The sequence below is a fragment of the Phodopus roborovskii genome, unplaced genomic scaffold (genome assembly GCF_943737965.1).
Source record: "Phodopus roborovskii unplaced genomic scaffold, PHOROB, whole genome shotgun sequence".
Taxonomy (NCBI): Eukaryota; Metazoa; Chordata; class Mammalia; order Rodentia; family Cricetidae; genus Phodopus; species Phodopus roborovskii.
Window position 1 is genome coordinate 50,476 of NW_026125875.1, and position 23,588 is coordinate 74,063.

Genomic DNA, 23,588 nt, shown 5'->3' on the forward strand with positions numbered 1-23,588 from the left:
CATTGGTCGAGGAGGGAAAGCCTGCATTACTGATAGGAATTCAGTTAATTTCAGGTTTATGAGAAAAATAAACTTTGTTTTGTTTACTTTATATTTTCACTTTTTTTTTTCTTTTTATTTTAAGTCATGTCTGTGCTCCACTACATGGTGCAGGTCTTCTTTCTGAGAACAGATATGAAAGCATTGAGCTACTTCAAATTAGTTTACCTCTATACAGAAGAGACAGGGCAAGCCATGCATGAAAGTCAAGACCTGTCACAGAGTAAAGGGGACCTTTCTTGCTGCAGGGCCTAACAAAGCTTGGCCCTAATGCTCTTGTACTTGTAATCATGGATACATTGTGAATTTTAAAATCATTGAAATCCTGTTAGTCCTCTTGTCACTCTCTAGATTTTCACTGAACTATTGTCATTTGTTTGTTTTGGGCTTTATCATTTAGTGTGTGTGTGTATGTGTGTGTGCATCTCATCTGCCTCCCTGACACAGGGCATACTCAGTTTAAGAATTAAAATATTCAGATTTATAGTTAGATTTAGTGCAAAAAGATAGTTGTTAATTTTCCAAGACACGATTTTTCTGTGTAGCTTTTTCTGTCCCAGCACTGAGTCTGTAGACCATGCTGGCCATGAACTCATATGTCCTCCTACACAAGAGTGGTTACATTACAGGCATGTGGGGATATTTCCTGCTCCACACTGGGTTTCTTCCTTCTTCCTTTCACATTGCTTTCTTTCTTCTACCACTTCAACTTCTTCCTTTCCTTCTTCTTCTCCATCTTCAACTTCTTTTTGTTCTTTATCTTTCTTTTCATCTTCTTCTTCTTTTACTTCTTCTCCTTCTATAATCTATTGCACTTTCATGATGGGGCTTCTCTCTGCAGCTTTTACTGACCTGAGGCTCCCTTGAACTCAAACTCACAGATTCCTGAGTGCTGTTGATATAAGCTCTCATGGCCATTGCCCAGTCATTTCGCCTTTCAAGTCATTCCATATTGCAATTTAAATTTTTAATTACTTACCCCTTTGTCTTTATGTCTGCCCACTCCTGGAAATCCAGATCCACTGACCTCCCTACACAATCAAAAATAACTAGAGTTAAAATAATTAAACTGACCTTCATACACGGAAAAGTCAAAAATAAATGAAGAAGATCAAAGGGAACTTGGCCTGGGGATCAGATGAAACTTCATGAATTGCTGGAAAGCTGAACTCGTCTAGTAGTGTATGCTTACACAGAACAAACAAGTTGTGGTACTTGTTTGAACTTGGGTTAGCATGTGAAGAAACACAGATTCTGATTCCAAAGTGAGTCTTTCTTTGTCCAACTTTCTATATTTCATAAGTAAAATCAGAGAACTGGTTGGCATGGAGATTGTATTACCGATCCCACAGGCACACAGGCTTTGTATGCATTCTGACTCCACACCCCATCCCATTGTCTGCTGCTGTATCATACAAGTGACCAGTCTTCTACCAATTTACACACACACACACACACACACACTCACACACTTACTCACACACTCACTCACACTCACTCACACACACAGGAACATCCAAATATTAAATAGGGCTCAGGAGCATAGACTATCTATAAATTCCAGAGGTCACTTGGTGGCATGTAGTGCCCTCTTCTGGTGAAAGGGCATACCTGTAGACAGAATGCTTGTGCATAAAATCAATACATTTCATTTTTAAATTATTATTTCTATTATCCAAAATATCATTATTCTGATTAGTTTTGAGACAAACATATCCTCTTTCCTTTGGAGACTGTCCGAGAACACTCTCAGTAATAAAGCAGGGTTGGAATTGAAACAGATCAATTTTTGTTTGCCTCCCTACTGCTCATGGGATTGAAGGCCAATGTCACCAACAGAACATAGCTTGTTCTCCTTTTTCCCTTTTCCTTTGACTGTAAAATCCCATTTCTTTTCTCTTATTTTCTTTTTCATTCCCCTCACTCTCCATAGGAATCTAAACCTGGGTGGTGTTTCCTTTTCATGGAAGACTGTGCTTTCTCAATATGAGAGCCTCCTTACAATTTTTCAGGTGAAAATTGGTCTTACGTTGTCAATAAGAAATACAAAGAAAAAAAAGGACCTTGAAAAGTACATCATATGATTGCGTCCATCTTGTTGAGTTAACTAAGGCAAAGACCTGGAAATGAAAACCAAAGTAGGCAGGACAGCTGGCATGTGGCCTATCATTGCTGGAATTTCTCAAACAGGTGTGCTGGCCTTGTGAATTTTAGGATTATACTGCCTTGCTCCCTCCTACTCTCCATGGCTCCTTTACCTCCTTCCAACATGTGCCACAAGATATCTGTGAGAGTTTATCTTCCAGAAAGTGTGTTGTCTGTCAGGAAGACAAACATTCTTGAATGATAGATATCCAAGTAACATCATCTCAGTGGGTAAGGTGTTATATCTGAGGAATGTGAGTGAAACATTTTAGTATATATTGTACTTGTTTTTAGGGGACCTGAGTTGTTGTTTTTCATCAACATCCTCATCATACTTGTGGCTCGTGCTGCCTTCCTTTTACAAATTAATGCCTCTCCTCTCCTCTTCTTAGGGTAAATCAATGGAAAGTCTAACTTGGATATGGTTTGCTTTGGAAGTGTGGGATTATATTCCTCTTTGCTGAACCTGGGCCATTCACGGAGGACTGAGAGATGCTGTATTCACTGGAATGTCTACCAAGTATTGATAAGGGCTTTTCATGAGCATACAGCTGTAGCCCACTTTGCCTAAACTCAATACTCTATATACACTCCCCTTGGTCAGCACAGTGCCATTGCTAGCTGAGTGTGGTTGGATATAAAGATATGAATCCCTTATAGTCAGTGATTTCTGCTCCCTTGTCTTTTTATTTTATTTTATTTCATTTCATTTTATTGTTTATTTTGATTGTTTGGCCAAATGGATTCTATGCATCTTTGCAGACTGCCTGGAACCCACCCTTGAGACCAGAATAATTTCAAGCACACAGAAAATAGCTTGGCTTTGCCGTCCAAGGGCTGGGATTAATGATGTGTGACACAACCCCGCAGTTTTTATTTTATTTTGGGTTTTGGGGAAGGGGGTATGGTGGGAATGCTTAATCAGTTCTTTCTTTAGATCCTTCAGGTTTGATTTCATACAAAGTGTTCTGACCACAATTTCCCTTCTTCCCACAACTCCTTCCCCTCAGCCAAATCCACCTCGGGTTAGGGTTAGGCTTCTTGTTCTCTCTCTTTCACACATTGCTCTGTTAGTGCATCAGCTGTAATTACTTTTCTCCATGGATCCTGTAATTATCCGTTTTTAGATTATTCATGTTGTTTAGCCATGCCCATGATTAACATCTGAGTACCACCTGCTAGTGCAGAAGAACTTTTATAAGGATTTCAACTTATAGCCAGAGTATGTCAAGAAAGGGCAAGCTCTCTTACACTGGAGTTTACAATTGGTGCTACATAACCAAAGCATTACGCAGGATCAAGCCTACTTTCAAATAAGGGAGCCAATTATTCTGTTGAACTGATAGTGATATTAATAGAGGAAAGTAGAGAAAGATGGAGTGATAAAGTTAGGCACAGGGCTTCATTTGCAGCAGAACTCAAATATACGAAACTTAAAAAAAAAAAAAAAAAAAAAAAAAAAGAAATTAAAAAGGGCCCGGGAAATGGCTTAGTAGAGGACAGACTTTCTATCATTTTATTTTTATTGCAACATTTCTCTGTATACCCACTTCTTTTCTAGTACTCATACTGAAGTCCTGGTGAGCTGCAAAATCGAAACTTTTAGATTTTTGAGAACAGAGGCTTGATTCATCATCTGTGGCTAAAGGTGGAATTTTGTAACTTCTTTTTGAGTACATGAGACCTGAGAACAATAGTAGCAGAACAATACTCAGGAATCAGTTGGTGTTTTGCCTTAGGGACTGTGTGACCTTTTATGTCTTGATGTTTGATTGTTTTTGTTTTTTGTTTTTGTTTGTTTTTGTATTAACTGTCTCCATATATACATTCCCTCCACTGTCTCTCCATTCCTTCCTTCTTTCTTTCATTTCTTCTTGAAACTGGTTTTGTCTTTGTACCTTGAGAGCTGTCTTGAAAGTCATTTTGTAGGCCAGGAAGAAGTGAAAGTCAGAAATCAACCTGACTCTCTGCCTCTGCCTCTGCCTCAGAAACACTGTGCTCCAATCTCCACTGGAATACTCAGATATGCATGTGCCATGCTTTCCAGTCAAACATTGGTTGAGGAGGGAAAGCCTCATTGCTGATAGGAATTCAGTTATTTTCAGTTTTATGAGGAAAAATAAACTTTGTTTTGTGTACTTTATGTTTTCACTTGATTTTTTAAGACAGTTCGTGTCCCTTTATCTGTGCTCCACTACATGGTGCAGGTCTTCCTTCTGAGAACAGATATGAAAGCATTGAGCTACTTCAAATTAGTTTACCTCTACTAATGTTGTTGTTCTCACTATACAGCAGAGATTGGCCAAGCCATGCATGAAAGTCCAGCCCTGTCAAAGAGCAAAGTGGACCTTTCTCTCTGCAAAGCTTGGCCCTAATTCTCTTGTACTTGTAATTATGGATACATTGTGAATTTTAAAATCATTGAAATCCTGTTAGTCCTCTTGTCACTCTCTAGATTTTCACTGAACTATTTTCATTTGTTTATTTTTGGCTTTATCATTGAGTGTGTGTGTGTGTGTGTGTGTGTGTGTGTGTGTGTGTGTGTGTGTGCATATCATGTGCCTCCCTGCCAACGGGCCTACTCAGTTTGAGCATGAATATGTTCAGATTTGTAGTTAGATTTAGTGCAAAAAGATAGTTTTCAATTTTTCAAGACATGATTTTTCTGTGTTGCTTTGACTCTCCCAGGACTCAGTCTGTAGACCAGGCTGGCCATGAACTCATAGATCCTCCTGCCACCAGAGTGGTTACATTACAGGCATGTGGGGATATTTCCTGCTCCATACTGGGTTTTCTTCTTTCTTCCTTGCTTTCTTTCTTCTACCACATCAACTTCTTATTTTCCTTCTTCTTCTACCCCTTCTACTTCTTTTTGTTCTTTATCTTTCTCGTCATCTTCTTCTCTTTTACTTCTTCTTCTTCTAATTTTCTTTTGCTCTTTCATCATGAGGCTTCACTATGCAGCTTTTACTGACCTGAGGCTCCATTGAACTCAAACCCAAACAGCTTCCTGAATGCTGTTGATAAAATTCTCATGGCCACTGCCCAGTAATTTCGCCTTTCAAGTCTTGCTATCTAGCAATTTAATTTTTCAATTACTTACCCCTTTGACTTTATGTCTACGCACTCCTGGAAATCCAGATCCTCCGACCTCCCTACACAATCAAAAATAACTAGAGTTAAAATAATTAACCTGGCCTTCATACAGGTGTAAATCAAAAATAAATGAAGAAGATCGAAGGGAACTTGGCCTGGGGATCAGATGAAACTTCACGGATTGCAGGAAAGCTGAACTAGTCTAGAGGTGTATGCTTACACAGAACAAACAAGTAGTGCTGCTTGTTTGAACTTGAGTTAGTATGTGAAGAAACACAGGTTCTGATTCCTAAGTGAGTCTTTCTTTTCCACCTTTCTTTATTTCATAAGTAAAATCAGAGACCTGGTTGGCATGGAGCTTGTATTGCCAGTCCCACAAGCAAACAGGCTTTGTAGGCATTCTGCCTCCACACCCCATCCCGTTGTCTCCTGCTGTATCATACAAATGCCCAGTCTTCTACCAATTTACACACACACAGACACATGCACGCACACACACACACACACACACACACACACAAACACACAAACACACACTCACACATTCACAAACACACACACTTATTAAAAAATAGGGCCCAGGAGCATAGACTGTCTATAAATTGCAGAGGTCACTTGGTGGCATGTAGTGCCCTCTTCTGGTGAAAAGGCAGACAGAATACTCATGCATAAAATCAATCCAGAAGCATTTCATTTCTACTTATTATTACTATTATCATCATTATTATTATTCTGATTATTTTTGAGACAAACATTTAGTCTTTTCGTGGGAGAATGTCCTTGAACACTCTCTGTAATAAAGCAGGCTTGGAATTCAAACAGATCAATTTATGTTTGCCTCCCTAGTGTTGATGGTATTGACGGCCAATGTCAGGAACAGAACATAGTGTGTTCTCCTTTTTTCCCTTTTCCTTTGTCTGTAAACTCACATTTCTTCTCTCTTGTTTTATTTTTCTTTCCCTTCACTCTCCATAGGAATCTAAACCTGGGCGGTGTTTTCCTTTTCATATAAGGCTGTGCTTTCCCAATATAAGAGCTTCCTACAATTCTTCAAGTGAAATTTGATTTTACTTTGCCACTGGGAAACACAAAGAACAAACAGGACCTTGAAAAGTACATCATATGATTGTGTCCATCTTGGTATCTTGTTGAGGTAACTCAAGCAAAGACGTGGAAATGAAAACCAAAGTAGGCAGGGCAGCCGGCATGTGGCCCATCATTGCTGGATTCTCTCAAACAACTGTGCTGGCCTTATGAATTTTAGCATTGTACTCCCTTGCTCTCTCTTACTCTCCATGGCTCCTTTACCTCCTTCCAACACGTGCCACAAGATATCTGTGAGAGTTGATCTTCCAGAAAGCGTGTTGTCTGTCAGGAAGACAAACATTCTTGAATGATAGCTTTCCATTTTACATCATCTCAGTGGGTAAGGTTTTGTCGCTGAGGCATATGAATGAACCATTTTAGTATATATTGTACTTGTTTTTAGGGGACCAAAGTTGTTGTTATTCATCAACATCCTCATCAAACTTGTGGCTCCTGCTGCCTTCCTTTTACAAATTAATTGCCTCTCTCCCTCTACTCTCGTGAGGGTAAATCAATGGAAAGTCTAACTTGGATATGGCTTGCTTTGGAATTGTGGGATTATATTTCTCTTTGCTGAACCTGGGCCATTCAGGTAGGACTGAGAGATGCTGCATTCACTGGAAAGTCTACCAAGTATTGATAATGGCTTTTCATAAGCATACAGCTGGAGCCCACTTTGCCTAAACTCAATACCCTATATATCCTCACCTGGGTCATCACAGGGCCATTGCTAGCTGATTGTGGTTGGATATAAAGAAAGGAATCACTTAGAGTCAGAGAGTTCTGCTCCCTTGTATTTTATTTTACTTCATTTTTCTGTTGATTTTCATAGTTTGGCAAAATGTATACTATGCATCTTTGTAGACTGTCCTGGAACTCACTTTTGAGACCAGACTGGCTTCAAGCACACAGAAAATAGCTCAGCTCTGCCTCACAAGGCCTGAGATTAATGATGTGTGACACAACCCCACAGTTTTTAATTTAATTTTGTTTTTGGGGAAGGGGGTATGGTGGGAATGCTTAATCAGTTCTTTCTTTAGATCCTTCAGGATTGATTTCATACAAAGTGTTCTGACCACAGTTTCCCTTCTTCCCACAGCTCCTTCTCCTTAGCCAAATCCAACTGGTGTTAGGGTTATGCTTCTAGTTCACTCTCTTTCATACATTGCTGTGTTAATGCAAGAGCTGTAATTATTTTTCTCCATGGATCCTGGAATTATCAGTTTTTAGATTCTGCATGTGGTTTCGCCATGCACATGATTAAAATCAGTGAAATCTGAGTACCACCTGCCAGTGCAAAAGAACTTTTACGAGGATTTCAACTTATAGTCAGAGTATGTCAGGAAAGGGCAAGCTCTCTGTCACTGGGTTTAGAGCATTTACAATTGGTGATACATAACCAAAGCATTACACAGGATCAAGCCAACTTTCAAATAAGGTAGCCAATCATTCTGTTGTACTGATAGTCACATTAATAGAGGAAATTAGAGAAAGATAGAGTGATAAATTTAGGGACATGGCTTCCTTTCCAGCAGAAGTCAAATATATGAAATTAAAAAAAAAAAAATAACCAGAAATGGCCTGGGAGATGTCTTAATAGTTGAAAGTCTTTCTGTCTTTTTTTTTTTCAGCATTTCTCTATATAACCATTTCTTTTCTAGAACTCAGATTGTAGTCCTGGTGAGCTGACAAATCTCTGCTTTCCGATTTTTGAGAACAGAGGCTTGATTCATCATCTGTGGCTAAAAGTTGGAATTTTGTTATTGATTTTTGAGTACATGAGACCTGAGAACTATAGTAGCAGAACAATACTCAGGAATCAGTTGGTGTTCTGCCTTAGGGACTGTGTGAAATTTTTGTCTTGATGTTTGTTTGTTTTTGTTTTTTAGTTTGTTTTTTGTATTAACTGTCTCCATATTTACATTTCCTCCACTGTCTCTCCCTTCCTTCCTTCTTCCTTTCATTTCTTTTGGAAACTGGTTTTGTCTTTGTACCTTGAGAGCTGTCTTGAAACTCATTTTGTAGGCCAGGCAGAAGTGAAAGTCAGAAATCAACCTGTCTATCTGCCTCTGCCTCTGCCTCTTCCTCAGAACCACTGTGTACCAATCTCCACTTGAATACTCATATATGCATGTGCCGTGCTTTCCAGTTAAACATTGGTTGAGGAGGGAAAGCCTACATGGCTGATAGGAATTCAGTTATTTTCAGGTTTATGAGGAACTATAATCTTTGTTTTGTTTACTTTATATTTTCACTTGTGGTTTCTTTTTTTTCTTTTTTTTAAAGACAGCTTGTGTCCCTTTATCTTTGCTCAACTTCATGGTGCAGGTCTTCTTTCTGAGAACAGATATGAAAGCATTGAGCTTACTCAAATTAGTTTACCTCTACTACTGTTGCTGTTGTCACTATACAGCAGAGATTGGCCAAGCCATACATGAAAGTCCAGCCCTGTCAAAGTGCAAAGGGGACCTTTCTTGCTTTAGGGCCTAACAAAGCTTGGCCCTAATTCTCTAGTACTTGTAATTATGGATACATTGTGAATTTTAAAATCATTGAAATCCTGTTAGTCCTCTTGTCACTCTCTAGATTTTCACTGAACTATTTTCATTTGTTTATTTTTGGCTTTATCATTGAGTGTGTGTGTGTGTGTGTGTGTGTGTGTGTGTGTGTGTGTGCATATCATGTGCCTCCCTGCCAAAGGGCCTACTCAGTTTGAGCATGAATATGTTCAGATTTGTAGTTAGATTTAGTGCAAAAAGATAGTTTTCAATTTTTCAAGACATGATTTTTCTGTGTTGCTTTGACTCTCCCAGGACTCTGTAGACCAGGCTGCCCATGAACAAATAGATCCTCTTGCCACCACAGTGGTTACATTACAGGCATGTGGGGTTATTTCCTGCTCCATACTGGGTTTTCTTCTTTCTTCCTTGCTTTCTTTCTTCTACCACATCAACTTCTTATTTTCCTTCTTCTTCTACCCCTTCTACTTCTTTTTGTTCTTTATCTTTCTCGTCATCTTCTTCTCTTTTACTTCTTCTTCTTCTAATTTTCTTTTGCTCTTTCATCATGAGGCTTCACTATGCAGCTTTTACTGACCTGAGGCTCCATTGAACTCAAACCCAAACAGCTTCCTGAATGCTGTTGATAAAATTCTCATGGCCACTGCCCAGTAATTTCGCCTTTCAAGTCTTGCTATCTAGCAATTTAATTTTTCAATTACTTACCCCTTTGACTTTATGTCTACGCACTCCTGGAAATCCAGATCCTCCGACCTCCCTACACAATCAAAAATAACTAGAGTTAAAATAATTAACCTGGCCTTCATACAGGTGTAAATCAAAAATAAATGAAGAAGATCGAAGGGAACTTGGCCTGGGGATCAGATGAAACGTCACGGATTGCTGGAAAGCTGAACTAGTCTAGAGGTGTATGCTTACACAGAACAAACAAGTAGTGCTGCTTGTTTGAACTTGGGTTAGTATGTGAAGAAACACAGGTTCTGATTCCAAAGTGAGTCTTTCTTTTCCACCTTTCTTTATTTCATAAGAAAAATCAGAGACCTGGTTGGCATGGAGCTTGTATTGCCAGTCCCACAAGCAAACAGGCTTTGTAGGCATTCTGCCTCCACACGCTATCCCATTGTCTCCTGCTGTATCATACAAATGCCCAGTCTTCTACCAATTTACACACACACAGACACATGCACGCACACACACACACACACACACACACACACACAAACACACACTCACACATTCACAAACACACACACTTATTAAAGAATAGGGCCCAGGAGCAAAGACTGTCTATAAATTGCAGAGGTCACTTGGTGGCATGTAGTGCCCTCTTCCTGTGAAAGGGCAGACAGAATACTCATGCATAAAATCAATCCAGAAGCATTTCATTTCTACTTATTATTACTATTATCATCATTATTATTATTCTGATTATTTTTGAGACAAACATTTAGTCTTTTCGTGGGAGAATGTCCTTGAACACTCTCTGTAATAAAGCAGGCTTGGAATTCAAACAGATCAATTTATGTTTGCCTCCCTAGTGTTGATGGGATTGACGGCCAATGTCAGGAACAGAACATAGTGTGTTCTCCTTTTTTCCCTTTTCCTTTGTCTGTAAACTCACATTTCTTCTCTCTTGTTTTCTTTTTCTTTCCCTTCACTCTCCATAGGAATCTAAACCTGGGCGGTGTTTTCCTTTTCATATAAGGCTGTGCTTTCCCAATATAAGAGCTTCCTACAATTCTTCAAGTGAAATTTGATTTTACTTTGTCACTGGGAAACACAAAGAACAAACAGGACCTTGAAAAGTACATCATATGATTGTGTCCATCTTGGTATCTTGTTGAGGTAACTCAAGCAAAGACGTGGAAATGAAAACCAAAGTAGGCAGGGCAGCCGGCATGTGGCCCATCATTGCTGGATTCTCTCAAACAACTGTGCTGGCCTTATGAATTTTAGCATTGTACTCCCTTGCTCTCTCTTACTCTCCATGGCTCCTTTACCTCCTTCCAACACGTGCCACAAGATATCTGTGAGAGTTGATCTTCCAGAAAGCGTGTTGTCTGTCAGGAAGACAAACATTCTTGAATGATAGCTTTCCATTTTACATCATCTCAGTGGGTAAGGTTTTGTCACTGAGGAATATGAATGAACCATTTTAGTATATATTGTACTTGTTTTTAGGGGACCAAAGTTGTTGTTATTCATCAACATCCTCATCAAACTTGTGGCTCCTGCTGCCTTCCTTTTACAAATTAATTGCCTCTCTCCCTCTCCTCTCGTGAGGGTAAATCAATGGAAAGTCTAACTTGGATATGGCTTGCTTTGGAATTGTGGGATTATATTCCTCTTTGCTGAACCTAGGCCATTCAGGTAGGACTGAGAGATGCTGCATTCACTGGAAAGTCTACCAAGTATTGATAATGGCTTTTCATAAGCATACAGCTGGAGCCCACTTTGCCTAAACTCAATAACCTATATATCCTCACCTGGGTCATCACAGGGCCATTGCTAGCTGATTGTGGTTGGATATAAAGAAAGGAATCACTTAGAGTCAGAGAGTTCTGCTCCCTTGTCTTTTTATTTTACTTCATTTTTCTGTTGATTTTCATTGTTTGGCAAAAAGTATACTATGCATCTTTGTAGACTGTCCTGGAACTCACTTTTGAGACCAGACTGGCTTCAAGCACACAGAAAATAGCTCAGCTCTGCCTCACAAGGCCTGAGATTAATGATATGTGACACAACCCCACAGTTTTTAATTTAATTTTGTTTTTGGGGAAGGGGGTATGGTGGGAATGCTTAATCAGTTCTTTCTTTAGATCCTTCAGGATTGATTTCATACAAAGTGTTCTGACCACAGTTTCCCTTCTTCCCACAGCTCCTTCTCCTCAGCCAAATCCAACTGGTGTTAGGGTTATGCTTCTAGTTCACTCTCTTTCACACATTGCTGTGTTAATGCAAGAGCTGTAATTACTTTTCTCCATGGATCCTGGAATTATCAGTTTTTAGATTCTGCATGTGGTTTAGCCATGCACATGATTAAAATCAGTGAAATCTGAGTACCACCTGCTAGTGCAAAAGAACTTTTACGAGGATTTCAACTTATAGTCAGAGTATGTCAGGAAAGGGCAAGCTCTCTGTCACTGGGTTTAGAGCATTTACAATTGGTGATACATAACCAAAGCATTACACAGGATCAAGCCAACTTTCAATTAAGGTAGCCAATCATTCTGTTGTACTGATAGTCACAATAATAGAGGAAATTAGAGAAAGATAGAGTGATAAATTTAGGGACATGGCTTCCTTTCCAGCAGAAGTCAAATATATGAAATTAAAAAAAAAAATAACCAGAAATGGCCTGGTAGATGTCTTAATAGTTGAAAGTCTTTCTGTCTTTTTTTTTTTTTTCAGCATTTCTCTATATAACCATTTCTTTTCTAGAACTCAGATTGTAGTCCTGGTGAGCTGACAAATCTCTGCTTTCCGATTTTTGAGAACAGAGGCTTGATTCATCATCTGTGGCTAAAAGTTGGAATTTTGTTATTGATTTTTGAGTACATGAGACCTGAGAACTATAGTAGCAGAACAATACTCAGGAATCAGTTGGTGTTCTGCCTTAGGGACTGTGTGAAATTTTTGTCTTGATGTTTGTTTGTTTTTGTTTTTTAGTTTGTTTTTTGTATTAACTGTCTCCATATTTACATTTCCTCCACTGTCTCTCCCTTCCTTCCTTCTTCCTTTCATTTCTTTTGGAAACTGGTTTTGTCTTTGTACCTTGAGAGCTGTCTTGAAACTCATTTTGTAGGCCAGGCAGAAGTGAAAGTCAGAAATCAACCTGTCTATCTGCCTCTGCCTCTGCCTCTTCCTCAGAACCACTGTGTACCAATCTCCACTTGAATACTCATATATGCATGTGCCGTGCTTTCCAGTTAAACATTGGTTGAGGAGGGAAAGCCTACATGGCTGATAGGAATTCAGTTATTTTCAGGTTTATGAGGAACTATAATCTTTGTTTTGTTTACTTTATATTTTCACTTGTGGTTCCTTTTTTTTTCTTTTTTTTAAAGACAGCTTGTGTCCCTTTATCTTTGCTCAACTTCATGGTGCAGGTCTTCTTTCTGAGAACAGATATGAAAGCATTGAGCTTACTCAAATTAGTTTACCTCTACTACTGTTGCTGTTGTCACTATACAGCAGAGATTGGCCAAGCCATACATGAAAGTCCAGCCCTGTCAAAGTGCAAAGGGGACCTTTCTTGCTTTAGGGCCTAACAAAGCTTGGCCCTAATTCTCTAGTACTTGTAATTATGGATACATTGTGAATTTTAAAATCATTGAAATCCTGTTAGTCCTCTTGTCACTCTCTAGATTTTCACTGAACTATTTTCATTTGTTTATTTTTGGCTTTATCATTGAGTGTGTGTGTGTGTGTGTGTGTGTGTGTGTGTGTGTGTGTGTGTGTGTGTGCATATCATGTGCCTCCCTGCCAAAGGGCCTACTCAGTTTGAGCATGAATATGTTCAGATTTGTAGTTAGATTTAGTGCAAAAAGATAGTTTTCAATTTTTCAAGACATGATTTTTCTGTGTTGCTTTGACTCTCCCAGGACTCTGTAGACCAGGCTGCCCATGAACAAATAGATCCTCTTGCCACCACAGTGGTTACATTACAGGCATGTGGGGTTATTTCCTGCTCCATACTGGGTTTTCTTCTTTCTTCCTTGCTTTCTTTCTTCTACCACATCAACTCCTTATTTTCCTTCTTCTTCTACCCCTTCTACTTCTTTTTGTTCTTTATCTTTCTCGTCATCTTCTTCTCTTTTACTTCTTCTTCTTCTAATTTTCTTTTGCTCTTTCATCATGAGGCTTCACTATGCAGCTTTTACTGACCTGAGGCTCCATTGAACTCAAACCCAAACAGCTTCCTGAATGCTGTTGATAAAATTCTCATGGCCACTGCCCAGTAATTTCGCCTTTCAAGTCTTGCTATCTAGCAATTTAATTTTTCAATTACTTACCCCTTTGACTTTATGTCTACGCACTCCTGGAAATCCAGATCCTCCGACCTCCCTACACAATCAAAAATAACTAGAGTTAAAATAATTAACCTGGCCTTCATACAGGTGTAAATCAAAAATAAATGAAGAAGATCGAAGGGAACTTGGCCTGGGGATCAGATGAAACGTCACGGATTGCTGGAAAGCTGAACTAGTCTAGAGGTGTATGCTTACACAGAACAAACAAGTAGTGCTGCTTGTTTGAACTTGGGTTAGTATGTGAAGAAACACAGGTTCTGATTCCAAAGTGAGTCTTTCTTTTCCACCTTTCTTTATTTCATAAGAAAAATCAGAGACCTGGTTGGCATGGAGCTTGTATTGCCAGTCCCACAAGCAAACAGGCTTTGTAGGCATTCTGCCTCCACACGCTATCCCGTTGTCTCCTGCTGTATCATACAAATGCCCAGTCTTCTACCAATTTACACACACACAGACACATGCACGCACACACACACACACACACACACACACACACACAAACACACACTCACACATTCACAAACACACACACTTATTAAAGAATAGGGCCCAGGAGCAAAGACTGTCTATAAATTGCAGAGGTCACTTGGTGGCATGTAGTGCCCTCTTCCTGTGAAAGGGCAGACAGAATACTCATGCATAAAATCAATCCAGAAGCATTTCATTTCTACTTATTATTACTATTATCATCATTATTATTATTCTGATTATTTTTGAGACAAACATTTAGTCTTTTCGTGGGAGAATGTCCTTGAACACTCTCTGTAATAAAGCAGGCTTGGAATTCAAACAGATCAATTTATGTTTGCCTCCCTAGTGTTGATGGGATTGACGGCCAATGTCAGGAACAGAACATAGTGTGTTCTCCTTTTTTCCCTTTTCCTTTGTCTGTAAACTCACATTTCTTCTCTCTTGTTTTCTTTTTCTTTCCCTTCACTCTCCATAGGAATCTAAACCTGGGCGGTGTTTTCCTTTTCATATAAGGCTGTGCTTTCCCAATATAAGAGCTTCCTACAATTCTTCAAGTGAAATTTGATTTTACTTTGTCACTGGGAAACACAAAGAACAAACAGGACCTTGAAAAGTACATCATATGATTGTGTCCATCTTGGTATCTTGTTGAGGTAACTCAAGCAAAGACGTGGAAATGAAAACCAAAGTAGGCAGGGCAGCCGGCATGTGGCCCATCATTGCTGGATTCTCTCAAACAACTGTGCTGGCCTTATGAATTTTAGCATTGTACTCCCTTGCTCTCTCTTACTCTCCATGGCTCCTTTACCTCCTTCCAACACGTGCCACAAGATATCTGTGAGAGTTGATCTTCCAGAAAGCGTGTTGTCTGTCAGGAAGACAAACATTCTTGAATGATAGCTTTCCATTTTACATCATCTCAGTGGGTAAGGTTTTGTCACTGAGGAATATGAATGAACCATTTTAGTATATATTGTACTTGTTTTTAGGGGACCAAAGTTGTTGTTATTCATCAACATCCTCATCAAACTTGTGGCTCCTGCTGCCTTCCTTTTACAAATTAATTGCCTCTCTCCCTCTCCTCTCGTGAGGGTAAATCAATGGAAAGTCTAACTTGGATATGGCTTGCTTTGGAATTGTGGGATTATATTCCTCTTTGCTGAACCTAGGCCATTCAGGTAGGACTGAGAGATGCTGCATTCACTGGAAAGTCTACCAAGTATTGATAATGGCTTTTCATAAGCATACAGCTGGAGCCCACTTTGCCTAAACTCAATACCCTATATATCCTCACCTGGGTCATCACAGGGCCATTGCTAGCTGATTGTGGTTGGATATAAAGAAAGGAATCACTTAGAGTCAGAGAGTTCTGCTCCCTTGTCTTTTTATTTTACTTCATTTTTCTGTTGATTTTCATTGTTTGGCAAAAAGTATACTATGCATCTTTGTAGACTGTCCTGGAACTCACTTTTGAGACCAGACTGGCTTCAAGCACACAGAAAATAGCTCAGCTCTGCCTCACAAGGCCTGAGATTAATGATATGTGACACAACCCCACAGTTTTTAATTTAATTTTGTTTTTGGGGAAGGGGGTATGGTGGGAATGCTTAATCAGTTCTTTCTTTAGATCCTTCAGGATTGATTTCATACAAAGTGTTCTGACCACAGTTTCCCTTCTTCCCACAGCTCCTTCTCCTCAGCCAAATCCAACTGGTGTTAGGGTTATGCTTCTAGTTCACTCTCTTTCACACATTGCTGTGTTAATGCAAGAGCTGTAATTACTTTTCTCCATGGATCCTGGAATTATCAGTTTTTAGATTCTGCATGTGGTTTAGCCATGCACATGATTAAAATCAGTGAAATCTGAGTACCACCTGCTAGTGCAAAAGAACTTTTACGAGGATTTCAACTTATAGTCAGAGTATGTCAGGAAAGGGCAAGCTCTCTGTCACTGGGTTTAGAGCATTTACAATTGGTGATACATAACCAAAGCATTACACAGGATCAAGCCAACTTTCAATTAAGGTAGCCAATCATTCTGTTGTACTGATAGTCACAATAATAGAGGAAATTAGAGAAAGATAGAGTGATAAATTTAGGGACATGGCTTCCTTTCCAGCAGAAGTCAAATATATGAAATTAAAAAAAAAAAAATAACCAGAAATGGCCTGGTAGATGTCTTAATAGTTGAAAGTCTTTCTGTCTTTTTTTTTTTTCAGCATTTCTCTATATAACCATTTCTTTTCTAGAACTCAGATTGTAGTCCTGGTGAGCTGACAAATCTCTGCTTTCCGATTTTTGAGAACAGAGGCTTGATTCATCATCTGTGGCTAAAAGTTGGAATTTTGTTATTGATTTTTGAGTACATGAGACCTGAGAACTATAGTAGCAGAACAATACTCAGGAATCAGTTGGTGTTCTGCCTTAGGGACTGTGTGAAATTTTTGTCTTGATGTTTGTTTGTTTTTGTTTTTTAGTTTGTTTTTTGTATTAACTGTCTCCATATTTACATTTCCTCCACTGTCTCTCCCTTCCTTCCTTCTTCCTTTCATTTCTTTTGGAAACTGGTTTTGTCTTTGTACCTTGAGAGCTGTCTTGAAACTCATTTTGTAGGCCAGGCAGAAGTGAAAGTCAGAAATCAACCTGTCTATCTGCCTCTGCCTCTGCCTCTTCCTCAGAACCACTGTGTACCAATCTCCACTTGAATACTCATATATGCATGTGCCGTGCTTTCCAGTTAAACATTGGTTGAGGAGGGAAAGCCTACATGGCTGATAGGAATTCAGTTATTTTCAGGTTTATGAGGAACTATAATCTTTGTTTTGTTTACTTTATATTTTCACTTGTGGTTTCTTTTTTTTTCTTTTTTTTTAAAGACAGCTTGTGTCCCTTTATCTTTGCTCAACTTCATGGTGCAGGTCTTCTTTCTGAGAACAGATATGAAAGCATTGAGCTTACTCAAATTAGTTTACCTCTACTACTGTTGCTGTTGTCACTATACAGCAGAGATTGGCCAAGCCATACATGAAAGTCCAGCCCTGTCAAAGTGCAAAGGGGACCTTTCTTGCTTTAGGGCCTAACAAAGCTTGGCCCTAATTCTCTAGTACTTGTAATTATGGATACATTGTGAATTTTAAAATCATTGAAATCCTGTTAGTCCTCTTGTCACTCTCTAGATTTTCACTGAACTATTTTCATTTGTTTATTTTTGGCTTTATCATTGAGTGTGTGTGTGTGTGTGTGTGTGTGTGTGTGTGTGTGTGTGTGTGTGTGTGTGTGTGCATATCATGTGCCTCCCTGCCAAAGGGCCTACTCAGTTTGAGCATGAATATGTTCAGATTTGTAGTTAGATTTAGTGCAAAAAGATAGTTTTCAATTTTTCAAGACATGATTTTTCTGTGTTGCTTTGACTCTCCCAGGACTCTGTAGACCAGGCTGCCCATGAACAAATAGATCCTCTTGCCACCACAGTGGTTACATTACAGGCATGTGGGGTTATTTCCTGCTCCATACTGGGTTTTCTTCTTTCTTCCTTGCTTTCTTTCTTCTACCACATCAACTTCTTATTTTCCTTCTTCTTCTACCCCTTCTACTTCTTTTTGTTCTTTATCTTTCTCGTCATCTTCTTCTCTTTTACTTCTTCTTCTTCTAATTTTCTTTTGCTCTTTCATCATGAGGCTTCACTATGCAGCTTTTACTGACCTGAGGCTCCATTGAACTCAAACCCAAACAGCTTCCTGAATGCTGTTGATAAAATTCTCATGGCCACTGCCCAGTAATTTCGCCTTTCAAGTCTTGCTATCTAGCAATTTAATTTTTCAATTACTTACCCCTTTGACTTTATGTCTACGCACTCCTGGAAATCCAGATCCTCCGACCTCCCTACACAATCAAAAATAACTAGAGTTAAAATAATTAACCTGGCCTTCATACAGGTGTAAATCAAAAATAAATGAAGAAGATCGAAGGGAACTTGGCCTGGGGATCAGATGAAACGTCACGGATTGCTGGAAAGCTGAACTAGTCTAGAGGTGTATGCTTACACAGAACAAACAAGTAGTGCTGCTTGTTTGAACTTGGGTTAGTATGTGAAGAAACACAGGTTCTGATTCCAAAGTGAGTCTTTCTTTTCCACCTTTCTTTATTTCATAAGAAAAATCAGAGACCTGGTTGGCATGGAGCTTGTATTGCCAGTCCCACAAGCAAACAGGCTTTGTAGGCATTCTGCCTCCACACGCTATCCCGTTGTCTCCTGCTGTATCATACAAATGCCCAGTCTTCTACCAATTTACACACACACAGACACATGCACGCACACACACACACACACACACACACACACACAAACACACACTCACACATTCACAAACACACACACTTATTAAAGAATAGGGCCCAGGAGCAAAGACTGTCTATAAATTGCAGAGGTCACTTGGTGGCATGTAGTGCCCTCTTCCTGTGAAAGGGCAGACAGAATACTCATGCATAAAATCAATCCAGAAGCATTTCATTTCTACTTATTATTACTATTATCATCATTATTATTATTCTGATTATTTTTGAGACAAACATTTAGTCTTTTCGTGGGAGAATGTCCTTGAACACTCTCTGTAATAAAGCAGGCTTGGAATTCAAACAGATCAATTTATGTTTGCCTCCCTAGTGTTGATGGGATTGACGGCCAATGTCAGGAACAGAACATAGTGTGTTCTCCTTTTTTCCCTTTTCCTTTGTCTGTAAACTCACATTTCTTCTCTCTTGTTTTCTTTTTCTTTCCCTTCACTCTCCATAGGAATCTAAACCTGGGCGGTGTTTTCCTTTTCATATAAGGCTGTGCTTTCCCAATATAAGAGCTTCCTACAATTCTTCAAGTGAAATTTGATTTTACTTTGTCACTGGGAAACACAAAGAACAAACAGGACCTTGAAAAGTACATCATATGATTGTGTCCATCTTGGTATCTTGTTGAGGTAACTCAAGCAAAGACGTGGAAATGAAAACCAAAGTAGGCAGGGCAGCCGGCATGTGGCCCATCATTGCTGGATTCTCTCAAACAACTGTGCTGGCCTTATGAATTTTAGCATTGTACTCCCTTGCTCTCTCTTACTCTCCATGGCTCCTTTACCTCCTTCCAACACGTGCCACAAGATATCTGTGAGAGTTGATCTTCCAGAAAGCGTGTTGTCTGTCAGGAAGACAAACATTCTTGAATGATAGCTTTCCATTTTACATCATCTCAGTGGGTAAGGTTTTGTCACTGAGGAATATGAATGAACCATTTTAGTATATATTGTACTTGTTTTTAGGGGACCAAAGTTGTTGTTATTCATCAACATCCTCATCAAACTTGTGGCTCCTGCTGCCTTCCTTTTACAAATTAATTGCCTCTCTCCCTCTCCTCTCGTGAGGGTAAATCAATGGAAAGTCTAACTTGGATATGGCTTGCTTTGGAATTGTGGGATTATATTCCTCTTTGCTGAACCTAGGCCATTCAGGTAGGACTGAGAGATGCTGCATTCACTGGAAAGTCTACCAAGTATTGATAATGGCTTTTCATAAGCATACAGCTGGAGCCCACTTTGCCTAAACTCAATAACCTATATATCCTCACCTGGGTCATCACAGGGCCATTGCTAGCTGATTGTGGTTGGATATAAAGAAAGGAATCACTTAGAGTCAGAGAGTTCTGCTCCCTTGTCTTTTTATTTTACTTCATTTTTCTGTTGATTTTCATTGTTTGGCAAAAAGTATACTATGCATCTTTGTAGACTGTCCTGGAACTCACTTTTGAGACCAGACTGGCTTCAAGCACACAGAAAATAGCTCAGCTCTGCCTCACAAGGCCTGAGATTAATGATATGTGACACAACCCCACAGTTTTTAATTTAATTTTGTTTTTGGGGAAGGGGGTATGGTGGGAATGCTTAATCAGTTCTTTCTTTAGATCCTTCAGGATTGATTTCATACAAAGTGTTCTGACCACAGTTTCCCTTCTTCCCACAGCTCCTTCTCCTCAGCCAAATCCAACTGGTGTTAGGGTTATGCTTCTAGTTCACTCTCTTTCACACATTGCTGTGTTAATGCAAGAGCTGTAATTACTTTTCTCCATGGATCCTGGAATTATCAGTTTTTAGATTCTGCATGTGGTTTAGCCATGCACATGATTAAAATCAGTGAAATCTGAGTACCACCTGCTAGTGCAAAAGAACTTTTACGAGGATTTCAACTTATAGTCAGAGTATGTCAGGAAAGGGCAAGCTCTCTGTCACTGGGTTTAGAGCATTTACAATTGGTGATACATAACCAAAGCATTACACAGGATCAAGCCAACTTTCAATTAAGGTAGCCAATCATTCTGTTGTACTGATAGTCACAATAATAGAGGAAATTAGAGAAAGATAGAGTGATAAATTTAGGGACATGGCTTCCTTTCCAGCAGAAGTCAAATATATGAAATTAAAAAAAAAAATAACCAGAAATGGCCTGGTAGATGTCTTAATAGTTGAAAGTCTTTCTGTTTTCTTTTTTTTTTTTTTCAGCATTTCTCTATATAACCATTTCTTTTCTAGAACTCAGATTGTAGTCCTGGTGAGCTGACAAATCTCTGCTTTCCGATTTTTGAGAACAGAGGCTTGATTCATCATCTGTGGCTAAAAGTTGGAATTTTGTTATTGATTTTTGAGTACATGAGACCTGAGAACTATAGTAGCAGAACAATACTCAGGAATCAGTTGGTGTTCTGCCTTAGGGACTGTGTGAAATTTTTGTCTTGATGTTTGTTTGTTTTTGTTTTTTAGTTTGTTTTTTGTATTAACTGTCTCCATATTTACATTTCCTCCACTGTCTCTCCCTTCCTTCCTTCTTCCTTTCATTTCTTTTGGAAACTGGTTTTGTCTTTGTACCTTGAGAGCTGTCTTGAAACTCATTTTGTAGGCCAGGCAGAAGTGAAAGTCAGAAATCAACCTGTCTATCTGCCTCTGCCTCTGCCTCTTCCTCAGAACCACTGTGTACCAATCTCCACTTGAATACTCATATATGCATGTGCCGTGCTTTCCAGTTAAACATTGGTTGAGGAGGGAAAGCCTACATGGCTGATAGGAATTCAGTTATTTTCAGGTTTATGAGGAACTATAATCTTTGTTTTGTTTACTTTATATTTTCACTTGTGGTTTCTTTTTTTTTTCTTTTTTTTAAAGACAGCTTGTGTCCCTTTATCTTTGCTCAACTTCATGGTGCAGGTCTTCTTTCTGAGAACAGATATGAAAGCATTGAGCTTACTCAAATTAGTTTACCTCTACTACTGTTGCTGTTGTCACTATACAGCAGAGATTGGCCAAGCCATACATGAAAGTCCAGCCCTGTCAAAGTGCAAAGGGGACCTTTCTTGCTTTAGGGCCTAACAAAGCTTGGCCCTAATTCTCTAGTACTTGTAATTATGGATACATTGTGAATTTTAAAATCATTGAAATCCTGTTAGTCCTCTTGTCACTCTCTAGATTTTCACTGAACTATTTTCATTTGTTTATTTTTGGCTTTATCATTGAGTGTGTGTGTGTGTGTGTGTGTGTGTGTGTGTGTGTGTGTGTGTGTGCATATCATGTGCCTCCCTGCCAAAGGGCCTACTCAGTTTGAGCATGAATATGTTCAGATTTGTAGTTAGATTTAGTGCAAAAAGATAGTTTTCAATTTTTCAAGACATGATTTTTCTGTGTTGCTTTGACTCTCCCAGGACTCTGTAGACCAGGCTGCCCATGAACAAATAGATCCTCTTGCCACCACAGTGGTTACATTACAGGCATGTGGGGTTATTTCCTGCTCCATACTGGGTTTTCTTCTTTCTTCCTTGCTTTCTTTCTTCTACCACATCAACTCCTTATTTTCCTTCTTCTTCTACCCCTTCTACTTCTTTTTGTTCTTTATCTTTCTCGTCATCTTCTTCTCTTTTACTTCTTCTTCTTCTAATTTTCTTTTGCTCTTTCATCATGAGGCTTCACTATGCAGCTTTTACTGACCTGAGGCTCCATTGAACTCAAACCCAAACAGCTTCCTGAATGCTGTTGATAAAATTCTCATGGCCACTGCCCAGTAATTTCGCCTTTCAAGTCTTGCTATCTAGCAATTTAATTTTTCAATTACTTACCCCTTTGACTTTATGTCTACGCACTCCTGGAAATCCAGATCCTCCGACCTCCCTACACAATCAAAAATAACTAGAGTTAAAATAATTAACCTGGCCTTCATACAGGTGTAAATCAAAAATAAATGAAGAAGATCGAAGGGAACTTGGCCTGGGGATCAGATGAAACGTCACGGATTGCTGGAAAGCTGAACTAGTCTAGAGGTGTATGCTTACACAGAACAAACAAGTAGTGCTGCTTGTTTGAACTTGGGTTAGTATGTGAAGAAACACAGGTTCTGATTCCAAAGTGAGTCTTTCTTTTCCACCTTTCTTTATTTCATAAGAAAAATCAGAGACCTGGTTGGCATGGAGCTTGTATTGCCAGTCCCACAAGCAAACAGGCTTTGTAGGCATTCTGCCTCCACACGCTATCCCGTTGTCTCCTGCTGTATCATACAAATGCCCAGTCTTCTACCAATTTACACACACACAGACACATGCACGCACACACACACACACACACACACACACACACAAACACACACTCACACATTCACAAACACACACACTTATTAAAGAATAGGGCCCAGGAGCAAAGACTGTCTATAAATTGCAGAGGTCACTTGGTGGCATGTAGTGCCCTCTTCCTGTGAAAGGGCAGACAGAATACTCATGCATAAAATCAATCCAGAAGCATTTCATTTCTACTTATTATTACTATTATCATCATTATTATTATTCTGATTATTTTTGAGACAAACATTTAGTCTTTTCGTGGGAGAATGTCCTTGAACACTCTCTGTAATAAAGCAGGCTTGGAATTCAAACAGATCAATTTATGTTTGCCTCCCTAGTGTTGATGGGATTGACGGCCAATGTCAGGAACAGAACATAGTGTGTTCTCCTTTTTTCCCTTTTCCTTTGTCTGTAAACTCACATTTCTTCTCTCTTGTTTTCTTTTTCTTTCCCTTCACTCTCCATAGGAATCTAAACCTGGGCGGTGTTTTCCTTTTCATATAAGGCTGTGCTTTCCCAATATAAGAGCTTCCTACAATTCTTCAAGTGAAATTTGATTTTACT

The 23,588-nt window shown here is 39.2% G+C and overlaps 1 pseudogene; it reads left to right on the plus strand.

The window, feature by feature from the left end:
- The window catches only part of LOC127217880 (sodium- and chloride-dependent transporter XTRP3B-like), a 127,322-nt pseudogene that overhangs the window by 39,868 nt on the left and 63,866 nt on the right, over positions 1–23,588 (plus strand).